Raw genomic sequence first — 16,742 nt, forward strand, 5'->3', positions numbered from 1 at the left:
TAAAGGGACAGGCTGGAGAGAAGATGGGCAGACGGAGAGTAGCTATACGTAAGTGAAGGAAAAGCTAGCAGTAAGAGGAGTTGGAGAGGAAGCACGCAGAAGTGAGAATGAGAACGGACAGACTAGAGGAGAGAGGAATTAAGAGAGTAGAGAGGCAAGAAAGATAGTAGTAGGAGAGAAGATGGTTAAAATAAGAGTACATTAGAGTAACGTAGTAAAGGCAGCAGAGAAGAAAAGCCCGAGTGTTAAATACGACGAAAGTGAATGGGAAGAGAAAAGGAGACAGAGCATAACAGCAAAGAGACAGGAGAGAAAACATGTTCTTTCGGAATGAGATCACATGAAGAGGATGAGAAACAGCAAATCAGAGGATTGTGGAAGGGTAGATGCATAAGCAAGTAGAAAGACGAAAGCGGGTTAGGGAAAGTTCATATGAGGCAAGAGGCAGGAAAACAGAGAGGCACTGGAGGAAATAGGTGGAAGGAACGTACACGAAGAGAAGGAGGGATATAGCAAAGGAGAGGAGGTGTGGAGGAGAATGTGGAGAACAAATAAAGAGATTTCCTAGAGCCTGGTGGAAACAGAGCCGGAGAGAAGGAAGGAACAGGCAGATAAGAGCAAGACAGAGTGCAGACAACGGTACTACACGTAACAGACAATTACTGCTAACCTTTCCAGTCCCATCTTAGGATATCGAGAGGATAGAGGAGATGTAGGAGGGTAGTAGGCCTATAGAAAGTGAGGAAGAAGCACAGTAAAAGAGAAGAGGACAAACACATCAAAAGAGGGAGTTGGGAAAGATGGAAAGGGAAGAAAGAAAAAGGCAGTCATGTAGATAGGAAGTAACCAGAGCCGAAAGGAAGGACAGAGAGAACAAGGAGATAAGAAAGTAATGCAGAAATGGAACTACATGACCAAAGGTGTTGCGTAAAGAGTGACAATTTAGAACTAGCCTTTCCAGTTCCTGCATAGGATAAAAGAAGATGAGAAAGAGGCGAAAGGAAAAAAAACATAAAGGAGATGAGTGGGGAAGGATATAAAAGCCAGAAAGAACAAATCTGGGGAGGACGGACCATGGGAGCGGGATGTAGAGATGGGAACCACATGATCAAATGATTCTTCACAGTTTTCAGAGACCCTTTCCCTCGGCGCGCGTATCAGGATATCGGGTTAGTGTCAGTGGCAGGCCAGAGGAAGAGGCCCAGCTTGAGTGAAGGTGGCATCGGTGTTTTGTGGTAAAAGTGTGCTGATAGCGCCGGCCACGTGAACCCCATAAGGCTTGTATGATTAAGGTGAAGAGCGTGTTAATAGCAATGCCCAAGTGAACCTCGTAAGGCTTGTTTGTTGTAGTGAAAAATGTAAAAGCGCCGCCCACGGTGAGCCCCCTAAGGAGTGATGTCATGGTGGAAAGTATGGTGATAGCACAGCCCACGGCGAGAGCCCTAAGGCGTGTTTGATGGACCACCATAACATCTTTAGGGCTGGGTCGCATCCTCGCATTTTTTTTTTTTTAATTGACAGCCCTTTCCATAAGGCCCAGCAGTCTTCCTACGTGCCACACACCACATGTCAGTTTGGCAACTGCACGCACCGTCCAAATTGAATATACACTTTTTGTGTTCTTGCGCCTCTTGCATTATTACCCGTCCCCCGCCCCGGAGGGGCTCGGGGAAGGGTATTGTTTTCACTCATTTTGTCTGTTTGTTTGTTTGTCTGTCTGTCTGTCTGTCTGTCTGTTAACAACTTTATGCGAGAACTGCTTGTGAGATTTTGAAAAAAAAAAAAAAAAAATACAGGGATGATGGGGTATGACCTGATCACCTGATTAAATTCTGGGCCATATTGGGCCAAGGTCAGGCTGTAGGCAAAAAAAAAAAAAAAAAGTAAAAAAAAGTTTTTTTTTTTTTTTTTTCGCCAGAACTCCTTTCACATTCGTCATATTGACATGAAACCAAAACCAATGGGTGCATCTTTCAAATCTTCATTCTATAACATGCCTCATTACATCAGCGGGGTCACCCCTCAGTTAGCGGTAGGGGGGTCAGTGTCAGGTGGGTCAAGCCAAAAATTTCAAATGTGCATAGAATCGTCAGTTTTCACCCGATTTACTCTAGATTTGATATGTGATATCACTGACCAGATATCCTGTTGTGTTTATACATCAGCACTGAAATGACTGCCGAGGACGGGTTTGTTGTGCCTTGGCACCGCTTCTCGTTTTATTAGGTATAGTACGATCTCCCGAATTAAAAGGGATGGTATTGTTATAACTCTCCAGTTCAAAACTTCTCTATTATATTAGAAGGAATCGTATGATGATAAATACAACAGAATGAAGTAGACGTGCTCAAGTTGAAAAGGTTACCACTTCACCACTGCGGCGACCTTCTTTTATCATTTCTGGTATGTGTTATACGGCGTCAGGAAAACCTTTCTTAGGGAAGGGGATAAATGTTTCCACTTATTCTTCCCTTCACTGCCAGATGTCTCCTCAGCTGAAAGAAAAATAATGTAAAACACACTAAAACAATATCATTCTTTGGTAACTGTGCGAATATGTTATTGTTACTTTTACCAGCAAGGTTAAAGCTATACTAGATGTCGCCTGTTTGTTTTTATTCAAATTGTATCTAGATGGCTTTATGCAACTCAGAGGAGGCTTTTTGAACCGGAAGGATTAGGTATATTTCTCAGTCAACTCTGTTCTCAGGCCATTATCCTAAGGTGCATAAAAATTGATGCGGAAATATGAAAAAAGTACATCGTGCAATAGAAGTTAATAAAATTTCTCGGTATGAAAATCTTAATTGTTTTCTTGTTCCTGCTACCAGACGATTTTATTCAGCTGGAGTGACCGTCCGTGCTTGAGGGTTAAATACCACCACCTTGATGATGGCAGGAATATTACCTAATTATATCCTGCGAGGGTTAAATACCACATCCAGTACCACCTTCATTATGGCAGGAATATTACCTAATTACTCTTGCAACACACACGTTTTCCGTTCTTCAGTGATTGACCTCTTCAGTTGGATTTCGTATTTTATGATTACACCTGTGTCCAGTAGCGGGAGTGTTTTGTTTAGTGTAGGCTATGTGTGTGTGTGTGTGTGTGTGTGTGTGTGTGTGTGTGTGTGTGAACAATATAACTCAAACAATTTTATCCAAATTAGTCCAAATGTGATGGAAAGGTTAAGGGTCGGGCAAGGATGAAGTGGTTTGATTTTCAGAATCAAACTGAGGTCAAGGTCATAGGATATGTCTTTAAACTGACTAAACCGCTGGTGCTACAGACTCAGTGTTCCTCGTTTTCGTCTTTCTCTTTTTAAAGGAATAGGCTGTACAGTATTCTGCTCAGGAGAGATGGTTCGATTGGAGGGGTTAGATAAAGCCTTCATTAACCCCTTCACTACCAGGCGTACTCACAAGCTGAATATAATAATCGTGCCGTATATGAGTAATACGACAATTACTTCCTGGACTGAAGGTGTATATTTTGATAAGGAAGAACAGGAACGAGTGACCTGGAGATGGCGTAGTGAGCACTGCAATTTGCAGATATGTTTCGAAACATGTTTATAATAATCTGTTATACCGAAACGAATAACCGGAAATATAAGCGAAATATATAAGAAGGATATGTGAGGAGGAAATAAACCATAACAAAAATAAAGAAAATGAAAAATATACAAGGCGAATATGTACTAAAAATACGTATAGAACAAAAAGGACATACTGATAAAAAATGAATAAAAAAATGATGAGGAAAAGTAATTATAAGGAACTGGATAAAAATAAAGCACAACAAGATGAGGAAGAAAGAAGAGAGAAAGGGAGATATTTGATACGGTGCCATCACGATATTTTTACCCAGGCAGCAGAAGAAGGAGGAGGGAGAGAGGAAATGAAGAGTAACAGATATCTGGAGAGAGAGAGAGAGAGAGAGAGAGAGAGAGAATTTACCTGCGTCTTAGATTCTCTCTCTCTCTCTCTCTCTCCCCACCACCACCTTTTACACCCCTCCCTCTAATTTCACCACGCTAATTGTTTTATAATTTCTGGCTCGCTGGATTTGATTACAAGCCACCACCACGGGGGAGGGAGGGGGAGTTGGGGTTTGTGCAGAGGAATATAGGGGAGAGAAGAGGTAAGTTGAGATATGGGGAAGAATGAAAGGGGTGGGAGAAGATGCAGCTGGGGAGGGTAGAGGTAGGTGGGGAAGGTAAAGAGATGGATGGAGAATGTGGAGAGTAGATAAGTTGTTACGTAAGGAAGGATGCGAGAAGTGTATGAAAGCGGGTCTAACCCCCCCCCCCCTCGCCCACCGCCACACCATTCATTTGAAGCCGACAGGAAATCGCGAAACATGAATCATGCAACGCTGCACAGCGAACACATGTAGTAGACAATTTTTTTTTTTTTTTTAAGACTGTAGCATAAACCTTATTCAGCTCTGGCAAATCCTGTAGAGAAACCATTCATTTGTGATGCTCGTACTGTGTCCATTACAGGTATGTAGTGCAAGAAAAGAAATGATTAGAAACGTCCACAGCATCTTAATATCTAGGCAGACTACTGTATGCATATGAACACATACTCGTACTTTTTTAACTGAAATTGCTGAGTTAGTTCCTCACGATCCCTATTCCCAACCATGTATGTATGTATGTATATTTGTATGTATGTATGTGTGTGTGTGTGTGTGTAGTGAAAACCCACTCCACGCCACGAACAGTGTTTCCTCGAAGTGGCCAGAATAAGTTAGTGTTCTGGTTTCTTAACTATAGCTGGGGTGATGGTGAGCCTGGTTTCTGGATCGCTTCACCTTAATCTACTGTATATTACAGCCCGGATGATATACTGTAGTCTTTATGAATACATCCACCAAGGAGGCTGTATTTTTGGCTAGGTTTGTTTTTGCTTCTTTGTGTCTGTCTCTCCTACAGCAACATTTAAAAACAATATCGAATAAAATTGCATCAGATTTGGAATAATCACTGTGAACCAGCAGTTGAACCGAGATTAAATTCTGGACGAAAAAGTCAAAAGTCAATATCAAGGTCATGAATAACATGGAAATGGGTATGGTGCTGCCTTGGTTGGGGTATGCGCTCTCTAAATTCTTTTATATATCCAGTTGTTTATTCATTACTGTATTTTGTTTTACCAACCTTATCTATAGGATTAACACTCTAGGGCTCAGGGGCGTTATTAGATCTAAAGCTGTGCTATATGTTGGTTTGTTATTTGAAACTCCAGCTTCACCTGTGCCACCCAGGATTCATCTGCGCAATTCAAAACACTCCTTATTACCAAAATTCACCAAGAGCTACCAAATCATACCTATAACTGCCCAAATCCACCACTGTTAATAGAAGCTAACCTCAGCACACACACACACACACACACACACACACACACACACACACACACACACACACACCAGGGTCATATGCACAAGCTTTTCCCGTGGCTAACGCTAGAGGGAGAGAGGGGGGGGGAGGGGAAGAAGTTGGAAGATGGAAAAGGTTAATAATAAAGAATACGAGAGAACAGAGTAAACCATAGCGCTCTTAGCCTGCGTCCCACATACACCGTCCATCATTAAATTGTATTCCACCCTCCCTCAGCGTCTACCTTGACTAGTCTCAGCGTGCAACCCGCCTTCGTTCTCATTTCCTCCTATTTTCATCTTTCTTCCCTTCCGTACCAATTTATGACACTCTTCTTTTCTCACCATTTTCCTACCCCCTGATTAATTCTAATTTCTTCACATATTTTGATATTGCTTATTTATTTATTTCAGTTATTCATTTGGCAGTTAATTATTTCATTTATTAGTAATATTTGTATTGTGTTAGGTAGAAATAATGTGAGGATGTTCATGTAATAATTCCAATTTTTTTATTATTCATCCGTGCGCACCCAGCCGAATATCGTGGTGTTTAGTCAGCCCCAACTCCTTACCTCACCTCACCCGCTCCCACTCACAAATTCTTTTTCCTTATTACCCCACCTGCTCACCCATCTGTCTCCCTCCCTCTCCATCCCACGCACAAATCTATATCCCTTACTTTATTCAAGCTGCCCTATTTATCACCAGTATTACTCCACCCACTCATTCATCTGTCTCATTCCCCCCCTTTTCCTCCCTCCCTCCCTCTCCATCTCTCTCACAGTCCCCTTATTGCCCCACCTTCCACACACCATCCCTCTCACCACTTATACCTCCCACCCACTCGCCCTCTCCTTCCCTTCTACTACATCTCACTCATTCTCTCCGTCCATCATTTCCTCCCTCCCTCTCCAACCCATTCTCTGCTTTCTTGCTCTCCTTTCCACCCATTCCCCCTTCACTCCGTGTACAGTAATATTACCAACCTTCTCGTCCCGCTTCACACCATCCACCATGTCCTTCTCCACCTCACCCACTTCCTCCCTTCCTGTCTCTCATACTCCCATGTTCTCTCTCTCTCTCTCTCTCTCTCTCTCTCTCTCTCTCTCTCTCTCCACCCTTCTCCTTCTTCCGTCCCATTCCATCCCACTCACCCTCATCCTTACATTCTGTACCACTCACCCACACCCTTCCTGTTTTCCCCACAAACCGTCACTCTCACTCTGCTCTCTAGTACACACTGGTTTAGTATTATTTTCATCAGCTTCGCATTTAGGCATATTGTTCATCCCATCATCCTTGACACTTCCTATTTTGTCTACATATTCTTCCTTACCTCCTACAGCACTCTTTCCATAGCCACACACCTCCCCCCCCCCCAAGCACATACGCGCACACACTTACCTCTTCACCCATGGCCCCAGCCACCGTAGCCTTTTTTTTTTTTTTTTTTTTTTAGCCGTAAACTCATTCACATCATTCCTCCAGCCAGTCACCCACTCGATTCCATACCCTTCCTAACCCTCACCATCCTTTTCATACCCACTCACCAATCAATTCCCTAGTTTTTCATTTTTCACCATTTTACACCACCAACTATCCTAACTCACTAACCCTTTCCTGTGCACCCACATCCCATCCGCATACACTTACTTCCCTTCTATTTCACCCCATCCCACACACCTATAACCCTTTCTTACCCCCATACGCACGCCCTCTTTCTCTCCCATTCACTCACCATTTGCCACGCACGCACATCCCTATCTCATCCACGTGCTAGTCTCCCCCCTCACCCACACACACCCATTCATTCATCCTTTCACACAACCCCACATCCCTTCCCAGCAGACCTACTCCCTCCAGCCCCTCCCCACCATACAAGGCTCCCAGAAAGGCCTTTATGTTTCGAGCCTGTAATGCCTCGCTATGGTGTCTGGTCACGTCAGGGGTGACAGAGCGACAAGGAGGCAAGGGTTTGTGTGTGTGTGTGTGTGTGTGTGTATGTGTGTGTGTGTGAAGAGGTAGGAGTGTGTGTGTGGTCAGTGGCGTAAAACATTGCTCTCCACACTACAGAGTCAAGCAGCGGCCATAATGCACCTGCTCTGACCTGGTAAAAGATGGGTGTGAGAATTGCCACACTTCCGCGGGTTTGGTCAGGGTTGGGTCAGTGAGTTGGAAAATGACTGGCGTGTGATATAAACAGCCATGTTTTGTCTTGGGGTTTGTTTCTGTACAGTGGGGAACGGGGTGGTAGGTTTGCGGTTGTATGTACTGGGTAAAGGAAGGTCTGTTACACGGTTGCATCTAGGGATGGAGTCACATGTTGAGAAAGAGAGAGAGAGAGAGAGAGAGAGAGAGAGAGAGAGAGACAGACAGACAGACAGACAGACAGAGACAGAGACAGAGACAGAGACAGTGACAAAGACAGAGAGAGAACACAGTGAAGGAGAAATAGGTATTGTCTTTTTCACTTCACACAAACAAATCTACAAGCCCCAACTCTTTCCCTTAATGACCTACCTTATGCTCTCAGTCACATATTCATCTCTCCCACCTAGAATAAAAAAGCGAACTAAATTCATCTTTCCTCGGACAAGATTTCATATAAATTCTCCCCTCACCTTTCGTCACGTCGTTCCATGTGGGTTTCTTCTATGTGTTTACTCTTGGATGCCATCCTGATTTAACTCTGGATGAAAAACAAGGTGATCTCTTCTCGTTCGCGGAAACAGTGAGGCAAATTTGTCTTCTTTTTTATTTTTTTATTCGCCCGTACTCCTTGGTGATTTAACTCTGGATGAAAACAAGGTGATCTCTTCTCGTTCGCCGAAACAGTGAGGCAAATTTGTCTTTCTTTTTTTCTTTTCTTTTCCTTTTTTTTTTTTTTTTTTTAATTCGATCATACTCCGTGCGCTCCCTTCTCCATTGCATCTGTCAGTCTGCCCATTACCTTCTTCAGTATACCTACACCTGGATGATACACATCTTCACCCTTCATGTTCTTTTTTTCCTGTCATGTTTTCTGTTTATCTTGCACTTCTCTCGTGTTACCTCCACATTTTCTTTCTGCACCTTCATTGTTCATACCTTCAGTATCATTGCGTTGATTCATTCCTTTCGTCTGTCCCTAAAATAGAATCATCCATATTACCTTGTCTTCATTTTGGATGCCTCCCGCTCCCCTCATTTAGGCAAGTTAGCCAGCATTATCCCGCCCTCGCTGCTCTCAAAGCCAAGTTTGTCCTTGCTTCTCCTCAGAAATTTAATGATATTAAAAATCTTCGTATGCATGAGTTTAGCGTGTGTGTGTGTGTGTGTGTGTGTGTGTGTGTGTGTGTGTGTGTGTGTGTGTGTGTGTGTGTAGATAGATAGATAGACAGATAGGTAGAGAGATCGATAGATAGTTAAATAGACAGATATAGGTGAGAGGCCTTTGGTCTCTGACATCGCCAAAGAAAGCCCCTCAGCCTCTCTTTGGTTTTGCCATGGATCACTATCATTAGAAGCATTGAAATATCCTGTCTTTTGCCTGTAAGGAATTGCCTTTCTTTTACAATTCACAGCTAGAATGCAGACTGATATAGTTTCTGGCTTAAAGCATTCTTCAAAGGGCCCTTAGCAAATCTGACTGCCTTATAGAGTTTGTTGATATCTCATACCGTTCATGCGTGATGCTCCACACAAAGTTCGCATTACAGACAAACACATACACATGAACACAGGATTATAGGCATAGACGTATGTATGTATTTACGGTATGTATGTATGTATACAGTGGTGTGCCCTGCTCTTATATTTACAGGTATTAAGTCATGAGTTATTTAAGAGGAGCCTGTGGAGTCACGTGGAGAGACAGGCTGACGAATGAAGATATAAAGGAGCGTTGTGGTGTGGATGTGGATGTGATTGGAAGCGTTATGAGAAACACACTGAGGTGGTTTGGCCATGTGGAGCGGATGGAGGGTGAAAGACTGACGAAGAGAGTGTATGTGAGTGAGGTGGAGGGGGGAAGAGGGAGGGGGAGGCCGAGGATGAGATGGAGGGATGGGGTGGAGAGGTATATGAGAGAGGGGGGTGTGAGTTGGGAGCAGGGCAGTGAAATGGCGGGGGACAGGGCGACTTGGAGGCGATTTGTTTGTGGCCACCCCAAACGGGATTGAGGCGTCTGGCAATAGATAGATAGATAGAAGTCATGATTCAGTTGTGCGGTTTACATTCCGTTTCCAGATTTTTTTTTTTTCTTTTTTTGGCTCAAAGTAAACTCCAAAGCGTCCTTAGAAACGTTTACTATGATAGTTTAATATCTTCTTCCGTTTTTGTGTGATGCTCAGCACAATGTTCCCCTGACGGACAGACACAAATGGACTCCAGACGCAGTTTTACGCACATAGGATTAGATGTATGATATACAGTGTATATATATATGCAGTGTTTGGCTCTGCTCCTCTGGGTCCTTTTTACTCGTACGGCCATTCTGCCACGACGCAGGTACGCTGTCAACATTTCCAGAAAATGTTTTGGTTTAATACATACATTAAAGGGGCATTTACAACTTTTGCATTTGAAGTTTGTTATGTGTTACTGTTGTTGCTTGATGCTGCACACTAAGTTAACACCGTAGACAGACAGACAGACAAATGTGAACCCAGCATTGTAGAGATACTGTAGATGCCATCTGGAGACAGCAAGAATATAACTCTACTGACGTTCTCTGACTGAAGGTCGTCTCTCTCTCTCTCTCTCTCTCTCAATATCCTCTTCATCTGCATTATCGGTTTTCTCATTTCCTCTTTCAGCCACCGTGTCAGTCTTTCCTCTCTCATTCCTCCATGAACGCCATCCATCTTGTGGTAGTTTCCAAATGGCTTTAAGGTTTTTGGTTTGTAGGTTTTTCAAATTGCAAAATCTTCTTCCTTTCTGCACCAGGGAGCATTTTGTTTTCTTTTTATAAATTCCATTTCCCCCATCGATTAGCCTTTTAAACTTCATCTCTTTTCTTTGTCAGTTTGTCGATTTTTTTGTCATTTTCCCATCTAGTTTCCGTGTCATTTTCCCCACATACTTTCTCTGTAATTTTTCCCATCTATTTTGCACGTCTCCTCCCCAGCTCAGTTTTTGGTCATTTCCCAATCTATATTCTTTGTCACTCTATTCATTATTTTATTTTGTAATTTCCCCAATCAAATTCTGTCATTTCCCCCAGTCACTGTCAATTCTCCATCTATATTCGTGTTCACTGGACACATTCACACATTCGCTTTAGTCCCATAGCACAGTTTTTCTCAATATTATCTTTGTCATTTTGATCATCCATGTTCTCTGCCTGTGCCCAAGTCCTTTTGTCCGTCAAGGATTTTTTTTTTTTTTTTTTTTTTTTTAATAGGATTTGCACAATTTTTTCTCTTTCCTTACAACCCCATCATTGCTCTCTCTCTCTCTCTCTCTCTCTCTCTCTCTCTCTCTCTCTCTCTCCTTATTTTATAACAATTTCCTATTCCACTTTCTCCATCATCATCGATAACCTTGTTTTTCCACTCTTTCCTGTTTTTCATTCTCATTTCTCTCATTGCCCTTCACACTTTCATTACCGTCTTTTTCTCTTTCCTTTTTTCCTTTTTTTTTCTGCCTTTATTTTACCGAACATTCTCTCTCTCTCTCTCTCTCTCTCTCTCTCTCTCTCTCTCTCTCTCTCTCTCTCATCACGCATGCTTTAGCGTTCCATGTTACTGCCTTCATCCCCCATTTGTCCTCTTTTTTTTCCTCTCTCGCCCTTCACTTTACCCTGCCATCTTTCCTCCCACTCTTCCATCCTCACTCTCCCTCTCATTTCCCTCGCCTCCACCCTTTCCTTCCGCTTCTCTTATCATTGTTAATATATTTTTTCTCTCCTGCCTCTGTTTGCACTTCCTCCCTCAGTCGTCTGTGCTTTCCTTTTTTTTTTTTTTTTTTTTTTTTAAACACCAATCTCACCTCCGTTCATCCTCACTACTGTTTCTTTCTTTTCATTTCCTTCTTCATCATTATGATCACCACTTTTATCCTAAATCTGTTTTCCACCAGACACGAGGTGGGAAGGATTAAAAAACAGAAAGGGAAAGCAAATCTTTCAAGAATTGTGAACCTTCCCTTCCAGCCCTAAATTTACCACTCGCTGTTTACCCTTGCCTAGCCTTCCTTCACTGTTACCTAACTCCCCTTGCCTCTCCCTGCTCTTTCTCACTATTCATTAACTTCCCTGCTAGAATGTCCTCCTACCTTTCCTTGTTTTATCATCATCGTTTAGTTTTCTTCATTCTCTCCCTCCTTCTTTCCTTTTTCAAGTTCATTCATTCATTACTCTCTTTTCGCCTGTTTTTTTTGTTCACTTTGCTTCTCAATTACCCTCCCAACTCTTTCATCGTTACTCCTTTCTAAGGATTTTCTTATTTTTTCTTTCTCCCTTTCTTTAGATACGCCCTCGCTCTTGCTAATCTTTCCCCCTAGTTTTAATTTTCCTCTTTTCTTTCCCTCCCACACTCCCACTTTCATTACCTCTCCCTGCCAGAGTTGTCCACACTTTTTCCTCCTCCTTATACTTCCAAACTCTCCTCCGTTTCTCATTAATACTCCTTCACCTATCTTCCTTACTCTTTCCTTCTCTCACTTTAAACGCTGCCTATAATATCCCCTCCTTTTCCTAGTTTTCATTTTCACGTTCTCCCTTTTCCATCCAAACTCTTTCTTTCATTAATAATCGTTTCCTCAGATTACACACTCTTTCCTCTTGAGTTTCCTTCAGTGTTGTCTCTCTCTGTCATTATTCCTCTTTTTCCCTAGTTTCACATACTCTCCTCTTCTTTTCCGATCCATACTCTCTTTCATCATCCCATCCTGTGTCACATCATCCAAATGCTGTCTTTCATTACCTCTATTTCACTAGTTTCCCATCCTCTCTTTCCTCCTCCTTCCCTCCTAATTTCTTTAATTTATTTTCACTTCCCAAGTATCTATATCCATTTCCTTCCTAACTTATCCATTACTCGTCGTGGCCCTTGCTTACCAAACTCTCCTTCATCTCTTCACTTAAGCTCATTCTTTCGTAAACACTCATCCCTACTCTTTCATTCTTTTTTCCCTTCCATTCTCAGGTATTTCAAGCTCTCCCTTTCTCTTCCCTCAAGTGTCCTGTAATATCTTTTCCCTTCAAAATTTCTTCATTTACCATCTCTTCATTAGTTTACATAGTCCTTTTTTTTCCTGCATCTCTTTTATTACTCTCCGTTGTCCCATACTCTCGCTTGTCTTCCTTTCCCTAGTTGTTCATACTCTTCTTCCCTTCTTTTCTTTCTATACTCTTTCATTATCCTCTTTTTTCTGTGATCAGATAATCACTTTCCTTCTTCTTTCTCTTCCCCTGTTTTCAAACCCCCTCTCTCCCTTGATTTTCACAGTCTACTTCCTTCTTCATTTCCTATTCTTTTCCGTATCTTTCCTTCTTTCCTTCGTTTCTTCCTCCTTTCCTTAGATTATCTTCGTCTCAGCTTGGGGTTTTACACTGTTTCCTTTTCCTTTCCCTTCTAAACTCTTATTATCTTTCCTTTTCCCCGCATTCTTTCCTTTCTCTGTCACTTTTCCTTCCTCCGTAACGCCACCTCAAGGACGTCTTTTGTATTTTATTTTAGCCAGACATTCCTTATGTCGTTTCTGACCTCTTCATGTCACAAAGTCTCTCCCAGTAATATATATATATATATATATATATATATATATATATATATATATATATATATATATATATATATATATATTAATACTGGGCGATAGTACGTCTGTGAACTAACAAATTTTTTCGAAGAACGAGGAAAAGACCACGAAACATTAGATGTATGTCTAAAGCCAGCACAAGATTTTTTTTTTTTTTTCCTGAGCCTGAACCTTCCCCAGCATACAACTCTCAGCAGTGGGTTAACATGCAAGACTCTAGCTGCACCGATGGTGAACAGGGGCAAGGAGGAACCACTGATGATGTTGACATTATCTCTCGAAAGCCTGATTTACAAATAAGGCACCAACAAACATTTTGGCCAGAGTATGAGAGGCAACTTTGAAATTTGCAATTCGGACCCATATATATATATATATATATATATATATATATATATATATATATATATATATATATATATATATATATATCCCATTGAATCCCAGGGGTTGCTGGGCGAGGCATGACCCTGGGTGGGTACTAAGCGTACCGCCCTCCGCCTATCGGCTCATAGTCGCAAAGCTCATAGGTCCCTACCCTGGGGTTCCCTACTTTATAAAGACTTGAAAAATCCCAGTTCTGTCCAATATTCCGGACCCTGGGTTCCAATGGGATATATATATATATATATATATATATATATATATATATATATATATCCCATTGGTGCGGGTAAGGGGATGGGTCTGTTATGATGTGGCAGGGGTAAACCAGTTCTGCTGTCGGGCCCTGCTGTGGATGTCACTGATTGCATTGCGCAGTTGACCCTTGTGCGGTGTGATGCGGTGAGGATCTGTCCGTTCTCCTCTTTGGGGCTAAGATGCGAATGAATGTGTTTGAATGGATGAGTAAATGGAGAGTGAGTCGTCCTGTCTCGGCTACCTCCCTTTCCTTGGGGGAAGCAGCCTAGGTATATATATATATATATATATATATATATATATATATATATATATATATATATATATATATATATATATATATCTTTCTCTGTCCTCTTGGACCAATAAGCAGAAGGTGGATGAGCACAGGGCGTGTGGGATGTGAGGAGAGGCACTGGGCAGAGGCGACAGGTGGTGGCGTCTGTATCTCCTTTATTACGTCGGGGAGGGGGGGGGGATGTTTGAAGGGTTGGAGGGGGAGGAAAGAGAGAAGAAAGGAACGATGGATGAAGGAATGAAGGCGGAATAGACAAAAGTGGATGAAGGCAGTGAAACAAGGAGAACATTGGAAAACATGGGGAAGGAAGGAGAGAAAGGAAGGGAAAAGTGCTTGAAGAAAAGGAAGGGAAGGTGGAGGAAAGAAGAAGAGGAAGGAGAGAAGGGCGGAAAGGTAGGAGGAAAATGAGGGAAGGGAGAGAGGAGGAGAGAATGAATGGAAAGGTGGAGGGAGGACAGGAAAATGTGGAAGAAGAGTGAGACAGGGGAGAATTGAACAAGGAGACGAAGCAAGAAAGATGAGAATGGAAAGATGGAGAGAAGAGGAAGAGGAAGGATAAAAGAGGGATAAGTTAGTGGACAAAAAGGATGGAGAACGGGAGGGAGGGAGGGTGGAGAGAAAGAAGCGGAAGGAAAAGGAAGCGGTAGATTGAGGAAAAGTAGGGAAGGAAGAGACGACGGAGGGACGGGATGAAAGGGAAACATTGTGGAGGGAGAATGAGAAGAATGGATGGAAAGAGTGGATTGAAGGAAAGAAGGGTGGAGGGAGGGAAGAAGGAAAGGGTAGAGGGAGAGGCGGGAAAGGTGGAAGGTGAGTAAAGAAGGAAGAAATAATGGGGGGGGGGAAGGAAGGGTGTGGGAGGGAAACAGAGGAAGACCGGACTGAGAAGAATAGGGAAGATGGAAGACAGGAAGAGAAAGGGGGAAGAAAGGAGACAGGCAGGGAGAAGGGGTTTGGAGGAAAGAGGTAAGAAGAGCTAGAGAGAGAGAGAGAGAGAGAGAGAGAGAGAGGTTAGAAATTACAACAACCACTAATGAGACTAATTTTGATTTGCAGTCAAAAATAAAAAGTTGAATGAAGCAACAGAGAGACAGGGAAAGACAGGAGTGTGAGTCGAAAGCCGTGATGCAAGGAAGAAAACGTTAATGAAGGGTGAGGAGCAGTCAAGGGTACAGAGAGAGAGAGAGAGAGAGAGAGAGAGAGAATAAAACCCTCAGAAGAAAAAGGACATGAAGAGACGAAGCCAGCGAACGAGGAAATGAGGACTTGAGCACGGAACAAGAGCTGGCGAAATAAGATGACAAGGAAGAACAAAGGACGGGGAAGAGGATGCATAGATTTTAATAACATTTAATAATGACAGGAAGTGTAGTTTCATAATTATTGTTGACGTGGAAACAAAAGAACTCTGGAAAATATGATATACCGGGAGTGCAAATAAAATGGGAAATTAACTTGGAAAAGAAAAAAATGCCAACCACACCTGAGGCTACAAATATTTACTTGCGGCAGACAACACATAATATTAAGTTGTTTGCAGAAGAAATATATAAAATACCGTCCCAGTAACTTGATATTTTAAAAGAATAAGAAATATTTCACAGAGGAATAATAAGCAAATGTTAAGAAGTAGGGAGAGGAGAGAAAAGAATAAGATACTTCACATCTCCCAGTATTCAAATCTACTGCAGTATAGGCAGACACTACTACTTCCACTACTACTACTGATAATAATAATAATAATAATAATAATAATAATAATAAACAAGTAATTAATCCATTAATGAAGTCTGTATTTAAACCTTCTGGCTGTAAAACTCTCTCCAAAACTGAAAAAATCATCTGGAGGTAGCATGAATAAAATAAAAATGGAAGTCTTGTGTTTTAAGAGATTAGGCAGCTCCCAGTAACACCTTGACATAATAACATCAACACGTAACAAGTGAACCACAAAACATAGACCCATTCTGCGTCTTGCTGTGCAGTGCTGTGGGCAGGTGTGGCTAAACATTTACCACCACCACAAACACCACCAATACCACCAACAAATATTTACCCATTGAGAGCACCAACGAACCCACGGCAAGATCTTTAACTGCCACAACTCCGACTCTGTCAGTTTTATCCAAGGTATTTATCATTCAGTCAATATACTGTTTATCTGTCGGTCTGCCTATCTATTTGCCTGGTGCCAAGTAGCCCATATTTTTCAAGCTACATCAACTGATGGAGCAACAAGACATCAGGTCATACCAACTCTTCGGTACCACCTGCGGACTGCATTTCTTTGCATTTGGCAGCCTAATACGGTATTGCGTATTTACAGCACCAAAGATATTTTTGTGGCTCGTTGGTGAACTTATAGAATAGTAGCGAAGCAAACTCAAACCCAAATATCTCCCCTTGATACATCGGTACAGTAAAAGAAAACAAAACTTGTAAAATTACCACGGGTACCATGACCATTCGGCAACACATGTCCGCGGTTTCTTGTTATCACACATCCCGTAAATGTCTGGACGGATTTGAATGAACCTAGCATGCATATAGAACTGTGCAGCCTGTGAGTTTGTCAGAACTTAGATGACGTTCTATCTGTCCCTCTGTGCTGCAGTACACCCCCTTATATACCCGTAGAAAAATCTTGAAAAAAGTTTTACAGAT

The sequence above is a fragment of the Coenobita brevimanus genome, chromosome 63 (assembly GCF_032717465.1).
Source record: "Coenobita brevimanus isolate Jiangsu-jjx chromosome 63, ASM3271746v2, whole genome shotgun sequence".
Classification (NCBI taxonomy): domain Eukaryota; kingdom Metazoa; phylum Arthropoda; class Malacostraca; order Decapoda; family Coenobitidae; genus Coenobita; species Coenobita brevimanus.